General features: G+C 37.5%; 1 long non-coding RNA gene across 2 annotated transcripts in view; it reads right to left on the reverse strand.

Annotated features, from left to right (window-relative positions):
• LOC120093257 (uncharacterized) overlaps positions 1-19,356 on the reverse strand; it is a 302,254-nt gene that overhangs the window by 26,104 nt on the left and 256,794 nt on the right. For both annotated transcript variants that reach the window (XR_015623485.1, XR_015623484.1), the window contains 3 exons: positions 6,570-6,672; positions 5,189-5,282; positions 1,694-1,745 (listed from right to left, as the gene is read on the reverse strand). This is a non-coding gene — a long non-coding RNA (uncharacterized LOC120093257). The remainder of the gene's footprint in view (positions 1-1,693; positions 1,746-5,188; positions 5,283-6,569; positions 6,673-19,356) is intronic.

Here is a 19,356-nt window from a genome sequence, read left to right on the forward strand (position 1 = left end):
GGATAAAAGTGCTCAGTGTTTAAAACCATGTACTGCTCTTAGGGAGAACATGAGTTCTGTTCCTAATATCCATATGATGAACCTCAGGGATAGCCATATGTGTCTCCAGTTTTAAGGAACTAACAGTCCTGGCCTCTATGGACACCTGCATCATGTTTATCTCCAGTTCCCCACCAAAAACACACAGACTTGAAAATAAATCTTTAAAGAGTAAATGGAAAGTCCTGGAACTTTCCTCTTTAAGAGGTCAGAGTACACATATGCTTATCACAGTCTTTTTAGTGGTCAAATGGTAAAATAATTCCTGAGAATTCGTTGGTCAAGAACTGTAGACTTTAACTATTTATTATATTGAAAACAATGGTTTGCTGTTATATAATTTATTTGATACTAGCAGTGTATAATATGCTGTGCTCTGCTGTGCTCTGAGTACTACAGGTGAAATGAATATGACATTTGATCATCTCTTCTGAATGTCAAATGCCCAGAAATAACCATATGCAAATTATAATTACTCCTATGAATAATGTGTGGAATTTTATTTTATTATTTGTTGGTAGCCGAGATCAGAAGGATAAATTTCATTAACCTGATAAAAAATGTAGAGAGTCCAAAGAGCCTTAGAAATTAAAATGTTATTTGAAACAGTTTGCGGAAATATTATTATTCTTGAAGGATAACAGTAGTTTGTACATATTTACCTGAAAGTAATTTGTTGGTGTAGTAATTATGCAAATGCAGCCAGGCTGTATAGGTGGTGCTATGAAGTATGTAATGGAGAGAACTAACTGATGAAATAAAGATTGCATTGCACTTGGCATAATCCAAACTTACATATACAGATGCTCGCACACTTAGCATAAGCCAAAAGGGGAAGGGGAAACCAGGCAATACTTCTCACTTAATCTTTATGGTATATATATATATATATATATATATATATATATATATATATACATGTATATACATACATATATATACATACATATATATGTATATATATTCAAATTATCACCATTTTGAACTAACTTTTTAGAGTTGGTTTATTAGTCCGCTTTTCATCACTGATATGAAATGCCAAGCAGAGACTATTTATGAATAAAATGAGGTTTTATAAGTCACAGTGCTGAGATTCTAAAGTCTAAACAGTATAAGACAGGTTCTTTGGTGTGCTCTAGTGCTAGGCTGCCTCACCCGCATCCCACAGCAATGTCAGGAGCAAAACAACCAGAGCAACAACAAAACCTACTAAGTCTAAGAGAATGGAAATTGATATGATTACTCATTTAGTAATACATTCCAATACTCATTTAGCAGTACATCTAAGAGCCTCAAGGAACCCAGGAAAAACTTTTTCTGTTCTCATTCTCCAGTGACTAAGACCTCTAGGCTTCCCTTGAAGGTTTCACTACCTCCTGATAGGACTATACTGGATACCAAGAGTCTTCCTCTTAAACCTTCAGGGTACACTACTAAATCATATCAAGACTAAAACAGGAGTGAAGCCTCAGTTTCATGCTGAAAATTAGAAATATACATGCTGTACTTCAATGTCATAAAATTTAGCTTAATTTTAAATGATATTGTAGTAATACTTATGTAATAGCATTCAGTGTTTTATTTATATTTTATAATGTTTACTTCTAAAAACAATTAAATAATTTAGCAGATGTTTAATTCAGTATGTACTTACAAATATTTGCAGACTAAATTAGAAGCTTGAGATCACAGGGCTTTTTAAACACCTAAGGGAGGAAATATATGAGTTGTAAGTTAGAGTCTAAGAATTTACACATAGTAAGATCTTGGTACTTGGTTTAAATATTGAGAATCTATGTCACCAGTGACCAAAGGCCTGAGCAAAGTCCTGTGTAGCAACTCAAACAGTTTTAACTTTCATGTACTCTTTTCTCTTTCTTGAAATATTGTATACCAATTTCTTTAGCTAATAATTTTATTATAAATTTCTTGTATTTTCCTTTTTATATGTATTTGAAAATAATATGAATTATAAAACCAAGAATAAAATTTAAATATAAAGTTCCAAGAATATGAATTTTAAGGATAAGATAGATGTGCATATTATGAGGCAGAATAAGAACAATGTTTTAGGAGGGAAAGGAAGAAACAGTTTATGTGGAAAAAAAAAAAACAACAACAACGACAACAAAAAAAAAACCCTTTCCACTGAGAGCACCATAAAGTGCAGGTTCATGTTATGACTAAAATAGAAGAAATCGTGTTGTGAATGAGTGGTTTGTTTTTTCATTCTGTGAATGGATCGTATACTAAGAAATGACCTTTGTCTAATTTCAAGTATAATAAGATACAATCATATTCTGAAGTAAAAGGAATATGCAATAAAATTAATGAATAAATTATCCTTGAAAAGCTTCATTTCTCCACTTGGAAGTACACATTCTAGAGAGAAGTTCATTTGTTCATTCACATAAAATCGAATATTTGTCAAATAAGTTTTTAAATGTGGCTCAACACTTGCTAAGGTTGAGACAATGGGAACTCTGATGACAGGATCCGTCTGCTCAATACAGTTTCTGTGTTAATGTTTAAATCTATCACCTCACTGAACATTCATAGTGGTTTTCTGGGGCATAGTTTTATTTTTCCAAATTTTAGTAACTTCGCTAAAATTTATTCATATTAGGGCACACTACAAGAATAAATTGTCTGGGCTAGAATTAATGACTATAAAATGTGATGATACAAAGTGGGGAAGTGTTTAGAAAAGTGTTGAAAACCAAGGCTAACAGTGCTTTCTGCATTTGTTCTAACAGAGTTTTGTCTGCATACATTCTGCAATAGCATTCCATTCTCTCTGGTGAGGCCTGCAGATGAGGAAGTTAATCACGCATGTATTCACAGTTGCTAAGCATGCAACACTGTAGTCTACTGTAACTCCTAATGGGAGAGACATCATCCTGAAACTTGTTATAAGTGTTCAATCCTGAATATCTCCTTGTGACTCTATAATAGAATGTGCTTATTAACAGGATCTAAAAGAATGAACACACACTGGAGTTTTAAAACATGCCCCTATATCATAATTCACTATTGACCCCATTCAATAAACAAGACATATGAATCTGAAACCCTTCATTAAAAACCGGAACTAGAAAATATCATCCTGAGTGAGGTAACCCAATCACAAAAAACACATGTGGTATGCATTCACTGATAAATGGATATTAGGCTAAAAGCTCGAATTACCCAGGATACAATTCATAGATCACATGAAGCTCAAGAAGAAGGATGACAAAAGTGTGGATGCTTCTGTACAAAAATATTCATAGGGGGAGATATGGAGACAAAGTCTGGAGCAGAGACTGAAGGAATAGCCATTCAGAGCCTGCCCCACATGGGAATATGGCATATATATGTATATATATATATATATATATATATATATATATATATATATATTCACCAAGACTAGATACTATCTATAAAGCCAAGAAGTACGGGATGTCAGGAGCCTGATATAGCTGTCTCCTGAGAGGCTCCGCCAGAGCATGACAAATATAGAGATGAATGCTCACAGCATTGATCTGAGAATGGGGTTCCCATTGGAGGAGTTAGAGAAAGGATTGAAGGAGCTGAAGGGGCTTGCAACCCTGTAAAAACAACAATACCAACAACCAGAGATCCCAGGGACTAAACCACTACCCAGAGTATACATGGACAGACCCATGGCTCCAGCTGCATATGTAGCAGAGGATGGCCTTGTTGGGCACCAATGGGAGGAGAAGCCCTTGGACCTGCCAAGGCTGAAGTCCCCAGTGTATGGGAATGTTAGGGTGGGGGCAGGAAGGGGGTGGTTGAGGAGGGGGAACGCCCTCATAGAAGAAGGGGAGGGGGATGTGATAGGGGTCTTATGGCCAGGAAACTGGGAAAGGGAATAACATTTGAAGTGTAAATAAAAAGTATGCAATAAAATACAAAACAAAAAAAAATCAAAACAAAAAAAGCCCCTGTAACTTGGCTATTTTCTTAAGATAATTAACTTAAATGTTAACTTCTAAGGTAGATGTGCTAATTCCCCACATCCTTTCTTTTGGTAGCAGCAATTGTCATCTTCTGTCCTGTACATATTGTACATAAACAAACATATATTCACAAATGTGTACAACGCTCTCACTGTAACTACAAGGCAGATATAAGCAGACATCTCTAAGAATAAATAAGGTGAACTACAATAGTATTTTGGAATTAAAGTTTTATAACCAGCTGTAATTCTGGTAACCATTTTGGTGCAGTTCCTTTCTTTTTGCAGGGAGAGGATGAGAAAAAATTCTTACTCTCAGCAGTAATGGGATTAGCAGTCAGAGGCACAGCTCCACACTGCTCCCTGTAGCACCCAGAGGCCCTCTTCAGGGACCTAGTTAGATGAAGCTAGGACTCTTTCTGGGACTCTGAGGTTCTTTTCAATTAGTGTGAAGCAGATCCGCAGTTCACTGACAGAAGTTTTAAGCATGAACAATAATAACTAGGGTGGTCATTAGGGAAAGCACTGTATGTGTGCTCATGGCATGCTCAAGTGGGTGCCAGCTTGGGTCATAGTACAGCTGTGCAGCTGCAGTGGTCCAAGTTACCTCTCAAAGGTGGTTAGGGCTCTCTCTCTCTCTCTCTCTCTCTCTCTATATATATATATATATATATATATATATATATATATGGTAAATACCATCAAATCACACATACACACACATTGTAATTGGTGGGTTGCATAGAATATAGCTGGTAAAACAAAACTATATGCAGCCTATATGCAGAAAAAGGTCATATAATCATCCTCTTCAACTAGTTTGTTATTGAAATGAACCTATTTAAAATAATTTATTTCTCTATAGAGGCAATTTTTTTGTTATTTGTACCAAAATCCTCAACTTTTAGTTCAACAAGAGATTTCAAGCAGACTTTGGGATTAGGGGTCCTTATACTTTTCCCACATCTCCTTACATTCCTGTCTTTTTTGTCAAATCCCTTCCTTTTCAGTGGAAGACATCTCCAGTGGGAAGAGTGAGTGGGTTACCTCTCTCCTTCCACCAGGCTTTCAGTAAAGTTATGGTAGAGAGTAGGATGGACTGGAGACTGTTGTTGCTGTAATCAGCCTGCGCCACAGACCTCTAACTCTTCTAGCAGTGCCTCTTGGTTTAGAGGGGATACTCACTTGTTAACGGAGATGAAGTTGCCATTTCTGTTGTGTTTTCGATTGGTTTTGGTAGTCTGATAGTTTTTGTCTTCTTTACATGGGTGGACATCATCTTAACAGATTAAGGAAAGTCAAAGGCCAAGTCTTTTCAAGCAAAAACTCAATTCTTTTTGTTTGATACTTGCAGAGGACATTTAATCCAGCAATATGGCTACTCTGGCAAGAGACCACATCCAAAGATCTTCTAGGTCTCTGATATCCAGTTAGAATGCAGATATACTAAGGATTATAGTATGATCTGGCTAGAATACATACATGCCCACAGTACACACTTTTAATCTCAAATAATGTAGGTAAGGTTAGTTGGTAGAAAAAAGCAACCATGTTCCTTCTACCATGTTTGAAAGTGAGGGCAATTCAGTGAGTTGCAAGTCAGTTGTGAGGCAATGCGGTCAAGCTGAGTTTGAGCCAGCACACTTGGTGGAGGTTCAGTTGGTGCAGTTCAGGGGCAGGTTTTATCAGGACATTTTTACAAAGACAGGTTACGAAAAGAAAAAGAAAAAAAAAGGCATGTGTGAAGGTTGAATGATCCAGAAGGCACCAGAAGATTAGAATAGCTTGTTAGAGTTAGCACACTAATGCAGTAACCTAGAGAAGCCAACCGTTTTGGTTGAATCAGTCAACTTAGAGAGGAGTTTGAGTCAGAACAGCTGAATTTGACCAGCCAGCTAGAGTTAAGAAAAAACTAGAAACGGTGATCTTGTTCAGCAGCAAGCCTCTGAAGTAATTACTTCAGGTGAATAATAACAGTTATGTCTACAGATACTTAAAAATGTGATTTCAAGTTTTTTCTTGTTTTCTGAGTCAAACTTAAATGGTTTTTTTCTGGGACTCTTTTTTTTTCTTTCTTCTTTATTTTAAAGACAGAGTCTGTATATTCCAGGGTGGCCTCAAGCTTACCACATAGTCAAGGATGTGCTTCAGCTCCCATGCTAAATGCTTGGATTACAGGTGTGTGCTGGGAATCAAACCCAGTGGTACATACACACTAAGCCAGAATTCTACCAGATAAACTATATCCACAGGGCTCTTCCTGCACCGTCAACCTGCTACTTCTGTTTTCCTGACTTCTTGGGCTATCAGAGTCACATTAGAGATACACCACAAGCTTCCTTACGTTTCCACTTGTCAACCCACCAAAAAAGACAACTTGCCTTCCTCCAGGTCATGTTTACAATTCTGTACAATAAATCTAAAAACCAACCAAACAAACAAACAAACAAAAAAACAAACACAAACTACCCTATTCGTTTAGATCTCCAAATGACCCTGACATGAATTTTAATTAATATTTCTTTCCCCCTTTCATTTAAAAGAGTTTTCTTTTCATGCAACATACCTGGATTACAGTTCTCTTTCTCTCTACACCTTCTAGTCCCTCTCACCACCACCTCGTCTCGTCTGGATCCAATCATGGCCTCTCTTCAGAAAAGAGCAAGCTTCTAAGAAATAAGGACAAACATATCAGAATAAACTGTAAGATAAAACAAAAAACTTCACATCGAAGTTGAACATGGCAAATGAACAGAGGCGCCCGAGAAGTCACACACTGAGAAGTCCCATAAAAATACAAAATTGAATGCTGTAACACATATAATGAGGTCCTATGCGGACACATGCAGGCCCCACGCATGCTGCTGAAGTCTCCACTGTTGTCCTTCAGCTCCTCAGCACTTACATTTTTTCTGCCTCCTCCCTGATCCCTAAGTCTTGATAGAGACATCCCATTTAGACCTGAGTATTTTCAGGTCTCTTACTCTGTACACAAAGTCTGACTGTGGCTCTCTCTATTCTTTATTATTTTATCAGTTGACACATTTTTATTCTGTTCGATAGATAATGTCTGCTAAGGGTAGATTGCCAGTGATAGCTTGAAATATAAAAAAATACAAAATATATATGTGTATATATATATATATATATATGGGGAGAGGGCAGAATATATACATATTTACATACATTTAAACCCTCTTGCTTATAAAGAGAAGCCATTACTGGCCCAGACTTACAAGAAAGGAATGGATTCTCCTTTCTTGGTGCGTTTTTTTTTTCTTTTTTCATGCTTATTAACAAAGACACTATGAAACTCTTTTGGGCAAGACCCTTTTCTGTACCTTTTGCAGGCTTCCTTGTAAGGAAAGGTGCCAAGAAGCAACCGAATTCACATTATTCTTATTAAAACATTGAATTCATATTTTTCAAAAACTTTTCTCCTTCCATGAAAATTTTCCCCTTCTAATTTTTATTAATCATTCCGTTCTGTTACATCTTAAAAGATATCCCACTTCCCAGTTGCCCCTCCACAAACCCCCCTCCCTTTTCCACCCTCTCCCCTTTGCCTCTATGATGGTGCTCCCCCACCCATCCTCTCCCACTCTACCGCTCCAGCATCCCCCCACTGGGGCATTAAATCTCCACAGGACCAAAGACCTCCCCTCACTTTGCTGTCAGACAAGGCCATCCTCTGCTACATGTGTATCTGGAGCCGTGGGTCTCTCCCTGTGCTCTCCTTGGTTGGTGCGGCAGAAAGAAGCTTCTCTAGCAATGACAGAATAAGGCGCTGATCTATGAGTATAATGGAATTTCACTAGGAGTCGTCACTCCTGTTTTGTTTTAAGTACAATAGTATTTTATTTCATCTGACTCTGCCTCTAACCTTCAGATCTCCCTTTGCATCTATCCTCCATGAAATCTGCCTCTTGTTGCTCTCACAGGAGCACACGGGTCTGGCTTTCACTTTTAATTCCTTAACCTCATGACAAACATCAGATTGATGGTGTTGCTTAATTCTTACCTATGTCTTAATCTTGGACAACCTCGGTGCCCTTAAATTTCAGCATTCTGCACTTCTCACTGTGGCTGCCTACCTCAGCCCTGGTTTTTCATTCAGGATTCTGGCCCTAATTATGTCATTTTATTTTTACTTCTTTAGTTTTGCCTTTGTGTGTGTGTGTGTGTGTGTGTGTGTGTGTGTTTAGTATCCCAAAGAATAGATTTTACTCCTCCTTCTCCCCTGCATTAAAGGTTTTGTTTCAAATGAGAATCAAATCTCTTTATTTGTTTTTTATTCTCTATCTAATTATGTCCTATGATGGTTTCCCAGATTCCAGTCAGGAAAAGCAGAACACTGTCTCGCCCGCTTCCGTCTGAGCCTGAGAGCCCAGCAGTGCCTGCTGCTTCTGTTTGTCCTCCAGGGTACTGAGCAGCTGCCTTGTTTGTTTGTTTGCTTGCTTGCTTTTGCATTTTGTCCAGGAGACCAATTGCACAGTCTTCCTCTGCCACTGCCCTGGATTCTCATTCCCTCTGTGTGCTGTTTTATCTCTTGTCAACATAGTCACTTGTGAGTCAGGAATTGTTTTAGTTTATAGAACCATGGTTTTACCTTGCCTGCCTTTGAATGAGAAATTATTTCACCCTAAAATAATGTATATACATATAAATATAGACACGAATACAGTATAATTATAAACATACTGAAAATACAATGTTACCTTTAGGATACGCGCCTGCTTTCTGTAAAAGCTGAGGTACATTAGCTGTCTGGCATATCCTGATCCACTATGACTCCCCCAGAAAACAGTGTCTTCGTTTAAAATAGAGAATTATCATACTTTCTGCTCTATAACCTAAAACACTTAAAATTCATTGCCCATTTCCCTGGAGCCCTTTCATTTCTCCAAACAGCTTCTAATTTCCAGGAAAGATTCCTAGATGTGAAATGCCACTTTGTGAATAATTTCTGAATTCCCCTTTTGGGCAAGCTGAGACTTATCTGGCGAGCTTTAAAAAGCTATTTTCAAAGAACTTCAAAGGGACCAGTAATTAGCTCTTTTTAACTTTCAAAATCATTCTGTTTAGATTTCTTTTCTATATCACGAATATTTTATAAGATATTTCAGAGGACCTCCATTCCTGCTTAAGAAACAAACCCAAGGCAGTAAGATACAATGTCCAAAAATGACAGTAATTAAATCTTTGCGTTGAGAGAAATTACAAGATAAAAAATGAGGAAGCCATAAAAATGACATGAATTTAACAACTATGTTATTAATTACTATCATTTCTCCAGGGCATTAAAACCAAGGGTATAATATTAGATGTTTCTAAACATCTAGATACTTTTTTTAAAAAGAGTATTTGCTCATACTAAATCTTTTTACTAAAATGATCTGAATTTATATATCTTAAATATCTTGATAATTCACTTGTTAGTCCTGCCCAAATTAGAGACATTAATCTTCAGGGACCATTTAACTTTTCATCACTCTTATGTGTCATTCATACAATCATGCTTCTTGACAGTGTCCTGTCTGTAAGTGAAGGAGTGAGTGATTAGGCACTGGTAGTACACAACAGAGAGATGTAATGCTATATTATCAGAGCACTATGAAAAGCAGAGGAAAAACCTTCAGATTCATTACAGAGGACCTTATATGTCTCTTCAAATATAAACCCATGCTTGAATGGTTATTACTAATCAGTTCTCATGACTCACTCAAAACCTCTCTCTGATTGGACTTTGATTAGAAAATATTATAGATGAAAAGGTATATTAACATTTTAAACATAAAAGTATTTGATATCTATTACAATATTCAGTGAACTCAATCTTTAAGGATTAACTTACAACTGGGGATTGACATAATTTCAAAAATGTTTGTAAGGAACCAAATTGATTTAATTTTTAAAATAATGTTAATGTCTAGGAAGATGGAAATTGAACTGGGTAATTTTAGATAATAAAACCTCATGTATGTGAAATGGAAAGCTTAAAAGCCAGATGAGTATGGAGTAGTGCATTCCAAGTCTGTGAACGCTATGGTAGTCAACGGAGGCTGAGATACGCAGAAAAAGTATCTGCCAGAGTGGAAGGAAAAATACAGGGATATTTCAGGATGCTGAGAGGAATAAAAATAGCAGAGAGACTATGGAAAGAAATAACAAAGCTATAGTTATTAAAATAAAAGATAACACTAAGAATACAACCATACCAAAAATCAGTAACACAATGACCACTCTCTCAAATCAAAGGACAAAGACTGACTAAATGGATCAAGAAACAAACTCTATCTGTGTGTTGTCTACAAGAAACACCTCTTAAATTTAAAACTAAGCACCACGTTGGCATAAAAGGAAAGCAAAAGCTCTCCAATCTAAGAGTAACAGAAAGCAACAGGTGTCACTCTGCTAATATCTGAAATATACAGTATAGACTTTAAACTAAAACTAATCAAAATAGTTAAAGAAAAGAAATTCTTCCTAATCAAGGGAATAGTTAACCAATAAGACATTACTATCAAACATATATGCACCAAAGTCTAAAGCACCTACTTTCATTAAAGAAATATTGCTGGATCTGAAAACACAGATTAATATAAACCACTAATAGAAGTGATTCCAACTCCACTTTCTCCAGTAGACATGCCATCTGGACAAGAAATACATCATAAAAATTGAATATCAGCATGTGCCACATGAAACTAACAAATATCTACACAATATCCCACCCAAACACTGAAGAATACACATTTTACTCAGTGAATTCAGAAGCTTTTCCAGGACAGAAATCTTTATGAATTCAAAATATTGAAATCACTCCTTATATCCTATCTGACCACAGTGTAATAAAAATTAAAATTGAAGCAAGCAAATCTCTAGTAAATACATCAATTCTCAGAGATTAAAAACCTCATTACTGAATGATGAACGGTTCATAAAATAAATTAAAAAAGAAATTAAAAATTTGCAACTAATGAAATGAAACACCACAAAACCTTCATGAAACAAAAAAAGCAGCCTTACACAGGAAATTGATGACACCTATTGCTTACATTAGAAAATTTAGAAAGAGGACAATAAATGACTTAAAATTCAAAAGTTGGAGAAAAGAACCAACCAAATCCAAATCCAGAAGACAGCTAGAAATAACAAAAGTCAGAGCAGAAATCAATGACATAAAAACAAAGACTCCAGTACAAAAACAAATAATTACAAGATCTGGTTCTTTATGAGAATTAGCAAGATTGTCAGACCTTTGTGTAACTAAACAAAAGAAAGAACAGGAAGACCCAAAATAACAGAATCAGAAACAAACAGTGGGACACTACAGGAGACATGAAACTCAAAAGAAATTCAAATCAACATAAAGACATTTTTTAAAAAAAAATCCTGCACTCTATTTACCTGTAAAAACCAAAAGAACCATCCTTTTAAACCAAGAATTCACCAACTAACTATAACAACTAAGAATACAGAAATAATAATAAAACAAATCCAACTCATAATAGTCCAGGAGCAGACAAAATGAACAGAGTTTACCAGATAGTCAATCCCTCTTTAATTAAAACAAGGGAACGAAACAAAAGAAGAACTGCCAAGCCAGTATCACTCTAATATCCAAAGCAAGCAAAGTCACAATATACACAAAGAAAACTATAACCCCCAATACACAAAAGACTATAGAAACAAAAATGCTTTATAAATCACTTACAAACATAGTTTAAAAATTAATGAGGGGGGAGAAGAAAAGAAGCCATGGCAGGACAATGGAGGCTGATGTTGATTCTGCTTTGTGTATTTACAGTATTTCTACAGGTAGAAGAGAAGCTGAAACAGGAGAGTTCCGGGAAGCTTGCATGACAGTTACCCTTGACAAATGTAGTGGAGAAAATCAAAATGACTCTGTCTCAAAAAGGGGGATGATAGAATGCCTTGGTAGAAAAATAAATGAAAAGTATATGTGTCCCAAAGTATGACTATATGTCTGCTTCATGAGTAATCTACAGCATGGCCCCGGGGGCCTATAAAGGAAGAAGATCACTGTCATGGGAATAGCACTGGTCAGAATTTGCAGAACTGTAGCCTTGCAGAGAAACAAAGTATTCAGTGACCTCAAATCCAGTGAAAAATAGAAAGGAGTCTACATGATCCAAGTGAAAAGCAAGACAATCTCAAGAAGGCCTTTGATATCACTATTGCAGTTCAATAACTGGGGAGTCTCAGACTCACAACACTAGCCACCGAAGTCTTAGACTTCCAAATCTCAGTGAAGTTATTTGTGCCACTCTCAAGCCACTGTCTGAAACTCAACAAGTAGCTCCTATATTGTGTATGTGTGGTTTTCTTTGTGAAATATCAAGTGAAACTGTAGCATCTGAGATACAGAATTATTTAATGTAATATTTGACGCAAGACTACCGAACGGTAATTTCATTTTTAGTGCTTTGTTGGTTCTTTATTTGTTTATGGCATAGAAACTAAGATCCTTCTAACAAGACCCAGTATCTTTACTTATTGTAACACACACACACACACACACACACACACACACACACACACCCCACACATACAAACACACATTGTATACATACATGCACTCACACTCAAACACAGAATGTTAGGTTGTTTCTTTCAAGGAGATCACATGCACAACTACAGTTGAGAACAGATAATTGTAAGAGTCAAAAATTAAAGTAAAGGTGGTTACAAGCAGCAACTGTAGAGGCTGAGAAAATACAGTAACTGCACTTGGGTTTGAGAAAGGAAACCATTCCTATGTATTAGGAAAAACAGTATTTTCCCAATGTTAAGATGTGAACAGGAATTTGAGAAAAGAAATAAATAAACCTCTTCAGACTTCTCTCTTCCTAGAAAGAATTTCCTCAAATTCTTCCTTGTTTATGAGCTGCTTTCTATGAGAAGTCTCCCATAGCACTGTTAGCCAATATATGATTGTCTTCCCAGGTTCAACATTGTTAACTGTACACTTAGTCATTTCCCACCCTGGATCATAAAAGTATGACCAGTTCATACATTTATTGAATTAATCATATGTTGTTAGATGTGTACTCCTGTTAGAGTGAACTTGGCTCAAAGTTCTTCTCATTCATACACAATTTTCTGCTTTATAGCTGGTACACTATTCAAACTCTTTGCATCTTTCCAGGTGATTGTAGTTCCTCACGAAGACATGGCACAGCTAGTCATAGTGAATATGGAAGATGAAAAAGAAATACAGCAACAGTAAGAGATGGGAGAATCACCTTTATTTTATTTTACTTTTATATTAATCATTTTATTCATTTATATTTCAAATGATATCCCCCTTCCCAGTTACTCCTTCACTAACCCCCATCTCATCCCCCTCCCCTTCCCCTTTGCCTCTATGTGGGTGCTTCTCCACCCATTCACCCACTACTGCCTTGCCCTTTTAGCACACCCTTATTCTTGGACATCAAGCCTCCCTTCCCTCCTCTTAATGTCAGATAAGGCCATCCTCTGCTACATATGTACCTGGACACTTTTAAATACCCTGGTCTTTCAGTCACATGCCATTAACTTTGGAAGAACTGATCAGCATCTTGCATAGAGTCTAGCATTGGATACAGATTAGCCAAACCTTAGTTGATGCATGGGACAAAATCTTTCCAAAAGCTCATAACTATGTATGACTCCCATCTCAGTATTTTATCTACAATAAAGCTCAATTTCTTTTTTTTTTTGGTTCTTTTTTTTTTTTTCGGAGCTGGGGACCGAACCCAGGGCCTTGTTAAAGCTCAATTTCTATATGTTTTAAAAAATTCGGCCCACATCCCTGGCCCAAGAGGCCCACATCCCTGGCCCAAGAGGAAACTGTATAAGGCCTCTAGGCTCCCTTGGGGGAGGGCCCAGGAGCGGCAGGACCCCTGCCTGAGACACCCCAGAACCTGAAGGAAACAGACCAGATAAACAGTTCTCTGCACCCAAATCCTGTGGGAGGGAGAGCTAAACCTTCAGAGAGACAGACAAGCCTGGGAAACCAGAAGAGACTGCTCTCTGCACACACATCTCGGATGCCAGAGGAAAAAGCCAAAGACCATCTGGAACCCTGGTGCACTGAAGCTCCCAGAAGGGGCGGCACAGGTCTTCCTGGTTGCTGCCGCTGCAGAGAGCCCGTGGGCAGCACCCCACGAGCGAACTTGAGCCTCGGGACCACAGGTAAGACCAAATTTTCTGCTGCAAGAAAGCTGCCTGGTGAACTCAAGACACAGGCCCACAGGAACAGCTGAAGACCTGTAGAGAGGAAAAACTACACGCCCGAAAGCAGAACACTCTGTCCCCATAACTGGCTGAAAGAGAGGAAAACAGGTCTACAGCACTCCTGACACACAGGCTTATAGGACAGTCTAGCCACTGTCAGAAATAGCAGAAAAAGTAACACTAGAGATAATCTGATGGCGAGAGGCAAGCGCAGGAACCCAAGCAACAGAAACCAAGACTACATGGCACCATCGGAGCCCAATTCTCCCATCAAAACAAACATGGAAAATCCAAACACACCAGAAAAGCAAGATCTAGTTTCAAAATCATTTTTGATCATGATGCTGGAGGACTTCAAGAAAGACGTGAAGAACTCCCTTAGAGAACAAGTAGAAGCCTACAGAGAGGAATCGCAAAAATGCCTGAAAGAATTCCAGGAAAACATAAATAAACAAGTAGAAGCCCATAGAGAGGAGACACAAAAATCCCTGAAAGAATTCCAGGAAATCATAAATAAACAAGTAGAAGCCCATAGAGAGGAGACACAAAAATCCCTGAAAGAATTCCAGGAAAACACAATCAAACAGTTGAAGGAATTAAAAATGGAAATAGAAGCAATCAAGAAAGAACACATGGAAACAACCCTGGATATAGAAAACCAAAAGAAGAGACAAGGAGCTGTAGATACAAGCTTCACCAACAGAATACAAGAGATGGAAGAGAGAATCTCAGGAGTAGAAGATTCCATAGAAATCATTGACTCAACTGTCAAAGATAATGTAAAGTGGAAAAAGCTACTGGTCCAAAACATACAGGAAATCCAGGACTCAATGAGAAGATCAAACCTAAGGATAATAGGTATAGAAGAGAGTGAAGACTCCCAACTCAAAGGACCAGTAAATATCTTCAACAAAATCATAGAAGAAAACTTCCCTAACCTAAAAAAAGAGATACCCATAGACATACAAGAAGCCTACAGAATTCCAAATAGATTGGACCAGAAAAGAAACACCTCCCGTCACATAATTGTCAAAACACCAAACGCACAAAATAAACAAAGAATATTAAAAGCAGTAAGGGAAAAAGGTCAAGTAACATATAAAGGCAGGCCTATCAGAATCACACCAGACTTTTCGCCAGAAACTATGAAGGCCAGAAGATCCTGGACTGATGTCATACAGACCCTAAAAGAACACAAATGCCAGCCCAGGTTACTGTATCCAGCAAAACTCTCAATTAACATTGATGGAGAAACCAAGATATTCCATGACAAAACCAAATTTACACAATATCTTTCTACAAATCCAGCACTACAAAGGATAATAAATGGTAAAGCCCAACATAAGGAGGCAAGCTATACCCTAGAAGAAGCAAGAAACTAATCGTCTTGGCAACAAAACAAAGAGAATGAAACACACAAACATAACCTCACATCCAAATATGAATATAACGGGAAGCAATAATCACTATTCCTTAATATCTCTCAATATCAATGGCCTCAACTCCCCAATAAAAAGAAATAGATTAACAAACTGGATACGCAACGAGGAACCTGCATTCTGCTGCCTACAGGAAACACACCTCAGAGACAAAGACAGACACTACCTCAGAGTGAAAGGCTGGAAAACAACTTTCCAAGCAAATGGTCAGAAGAAGCAAGCTGGAGTAGCCATTCTAATATCAAATAAAATCAATTTCCAACTAAAAGTCATCAAAAAAGATAAGGAAGGACACTTCATATTCATCAAAGGAAAAATCCACCAAGATGAACTCTCAATCCTAAATATCTATGCCCCAAATACAAGGGCACCTACAAACGTAAAAGTAACCTTACTAAAGCTCAAAACACACATTGCACCTCACACAATAATAGTGGGAGATTTCAACACCCCACTCTCATCAATGGACAGATCATGGAAACAGAAATTAAACAGTGATGTCGACAGACTAAGAGAAGTCATGAGCCAAATGGACTTAACGGATATTTATAGAACATTCTATCCTAAAGCAAAAGGATATACCTTCTTCTCAGCTCCTCATGGTACTTTCTTCAAAATTGACCATATAATTGGTCAAAAAACAGGCCTCAACAGGTACAGAATGATAGAAATAATCCCATGCGTGCTATCAGACCACCACGGCCTAAAACTGGTCTTCAATAACAATAAGGGAAGAATGCCCATATATACGTGGAAATTGAACAATGCTCTACTCCATGATAACCTGGTCAAGGAAGAAATAAAGAAAGAAATTAAAAACTTTTTAGAATTTAATGAAAACGAAGGTACAACATACCCAAACTTATGGGACACAATGAAAGCTGTGCTAAGAGGAAAACTCATAGCGCTGAGTGCCTGCAGAAAGAAACAGGAAAGAGCATATGTCAGCAGCTTGACAGCACACCTAAAAGCTCTAGAACAAAAAGAAGCAAATACACCCAGGAGGAGTAGAAGGCAGGAAATAATCAAACTCAGAGCTGAAATCAACCAAGTAGAAAAAAAAGAACCATAGAAAGAATCAACAGAACCAAAAGTTGGTTCTTTGAGAAAATCAACAAGATAGATAAACCCTTAGCCAGACTAACGAAAACACAGAGAGTGCGTCCAAATTAACAAAATCAGAAATGAAAAGGGAGACATAACTACAGATTCAGAGGAAATTCAAAAAATCATCAGATCTTACTATAAAAACCTATATTCAACAAAACTTGAAAATCTTCAGGAAATGGACAATTTCCTAGACAGATACCAGGTATCGAAGTTACATCAGGAACAGATAAACCAGGTAAACAACCCCATAACTCCTAAGGAAATAGAAGCAGTCATTAAAGGTCTCCCAACCAAAAAGAGCCCAGGTCCAGACGGGTTTAGTGCAGAATTCTATCAAACCTTCATAGAAGACCTCAACCAATATTATCCAAACTGTTCCACAAAATTGAAACAGATGGAGCCCTACCAAATTCCTTCTACGAAGCCACAATTACTCTTATACCTAAACCACACAAAGACACAACAAAGAAAGAGAACTTCAGACCAATTTCCCTTATGAATAACGATGCAAAAATACTCAATAAAATTCTGGCAAACCGAAATCAAGAGCACATCAAAACAATCATCCACCATGATCAAGTAGGCTTCATCCCAGGCATGCAGCGATGGTTTAATATACGGAAAACCATCAACGTGATCCATTATATAAACAAACTGAAAGAACAGAACCACATGATCATTTCATTAGATGCTGAGAAAGCATTTGACAAAATTCAACACCCCTTCATGATAAAAGACCTGGAAAGAATAGGAATTCAAGGCCCATACCTAAACATAGTAAAAGCCATATACAGCAAACCAGTTGCTAACATTAAACTAAATGGAGAGAAACTTGAAGCAATCCCACTAAAATCAGGGACTAGACAAGGCTTCCCACTCTCTCCCTACTTATTCAATATAGTTCTTGAAGTTCTAGCCAGAGCAATCAGACAACAGAAGGAAATCAAGGGCATACAGATTGGTAAAGAAGAAGTCAAAATATCACTATTTGCAGATTATATGATAGTATATTTAAGTGATCCCAAAAGTTCCACCAGAGAACTACTAAAGCTGATAAACAACTTCAACAAAGTGGCTGGGTATAAAATTAACTCAAATAAATCAGTTGCATTCCTCTATACAAAAGAGAAACAAGCCGAGAAAGAAATTAGGGAAATGACACCCTTCATAATAGACCCAAATAATATAAAGTACCTCGGTGTGACTTTAACAAAGCAAGTAAAAGATCTCTACAATAAGAACTTCAAGATACTGAGGAAAGAAATTGAAGAAGATCTCAGAAGATGGAAAGATCTCCCATGCTCATGGATTGACAGGATTAATATAGTAAAAATGGCCATTTTACCAAAAGCAATCTACAGATTCAATGCAATCCCCATCAAAATACCAATCCAAATCTTCAAAGAGTTAGACAGAACAATTTGCAAATTCATCTGGAATAACAAAAAACCCAGGATAGCTAAAACTATCCTCAACAATAAAAAGACTTCAGGGGGAATCACTATCCCTGAACTCAAGCAGTATTACAGAGCAATAGTGATAAAAACTGCATGGTATTGGTACAGAGACAGACAGATAGACCAATGGAATAGAATTGAAGACCCAGAAATGAACCCACACACCTATGGTCACTTGATTTTTGACAAAGGCGCCAAAACCATCCAATGGAAAAAAGATAGCATTTTCAGCAAATGGTGCTGGTTCAACTGGAGGGCAACATGTAGAAGAATGCAGATCGATCCATCCTTATCACCCTGTACAAAGCTTAAGTCCAAGTGGATCAAGGATCTCCACATCAAACCAGACACACTCAAACTAATAGAAGAAAAACTAGGGAAGCATCTGGAACACATGGGCACTGGAAAAAATTTCCTGAACAAAACACCAATGGCTTATGCTCTAAGATCAAGAATCGACAAATGGGATCTCATAAAACTGCAAAGCTTCTGTAAGGCAAAGGACACTGTGGTTAGGACAAAACGGCAACCAACAGATTGGGAAAAGATCTTTACCATTCCTACAACAGATAGAGGCCTTATATCCAAAATATACAAAGAACTCAAGAAGTTAGACTGCAGGGAAACAAATAACCCTATTAAAAAATGGGGTTCAGAGCTAAACAAAGAATTCACAGCTGAGGAATGCCGAATGGCTGAGAAACAACTAAAGAAATGTTCAACATCTTTAGTCATAAGGGAAATGCAAATCAAAACAACCCTGAGATTTCACCTCACACCAGTGAGAATGGCTAAGATCAAAAACTCAGATGACAGCAGATGCTGGCGAGGATGAGGAGAGAGAGGAACACTCCTCCATTGTTGGTGGGATTGCAGACTGGTACAACCATTCTGGAAATCAGTCTGGAGGTTCCTCAGAAAATTGGACATTGAACTGCCTGAGGATCCAGCTATACCTCTCTTGGGCATATACCCAAAAGATGCCTCAACATATAAAAGAGACACGTGCTCCACTATGTTCATCGCAGCCTTATTTATAATAGCCAGAAGCAGGAAAGAACCCAGATGCCCTTCAACAGAGGAATGGATACAGAAAATGTGG

Source organism: Rattus norvegicus, chromosome 6 (assembly GCF_021556685.1).
Source record: "Rattus norvegicus strain SHRSP/BbbUtx chromosome 6, alternate assembly SHRSP_T2T, whole genome shotgun sequence".
NCBI classification, from domain to species: domain Eukaryota; kingdom Metazoa; phylum Chordata; class Mammalia; order Rodentia; family Muridae; genus Rattus; species Rattus norvegicus.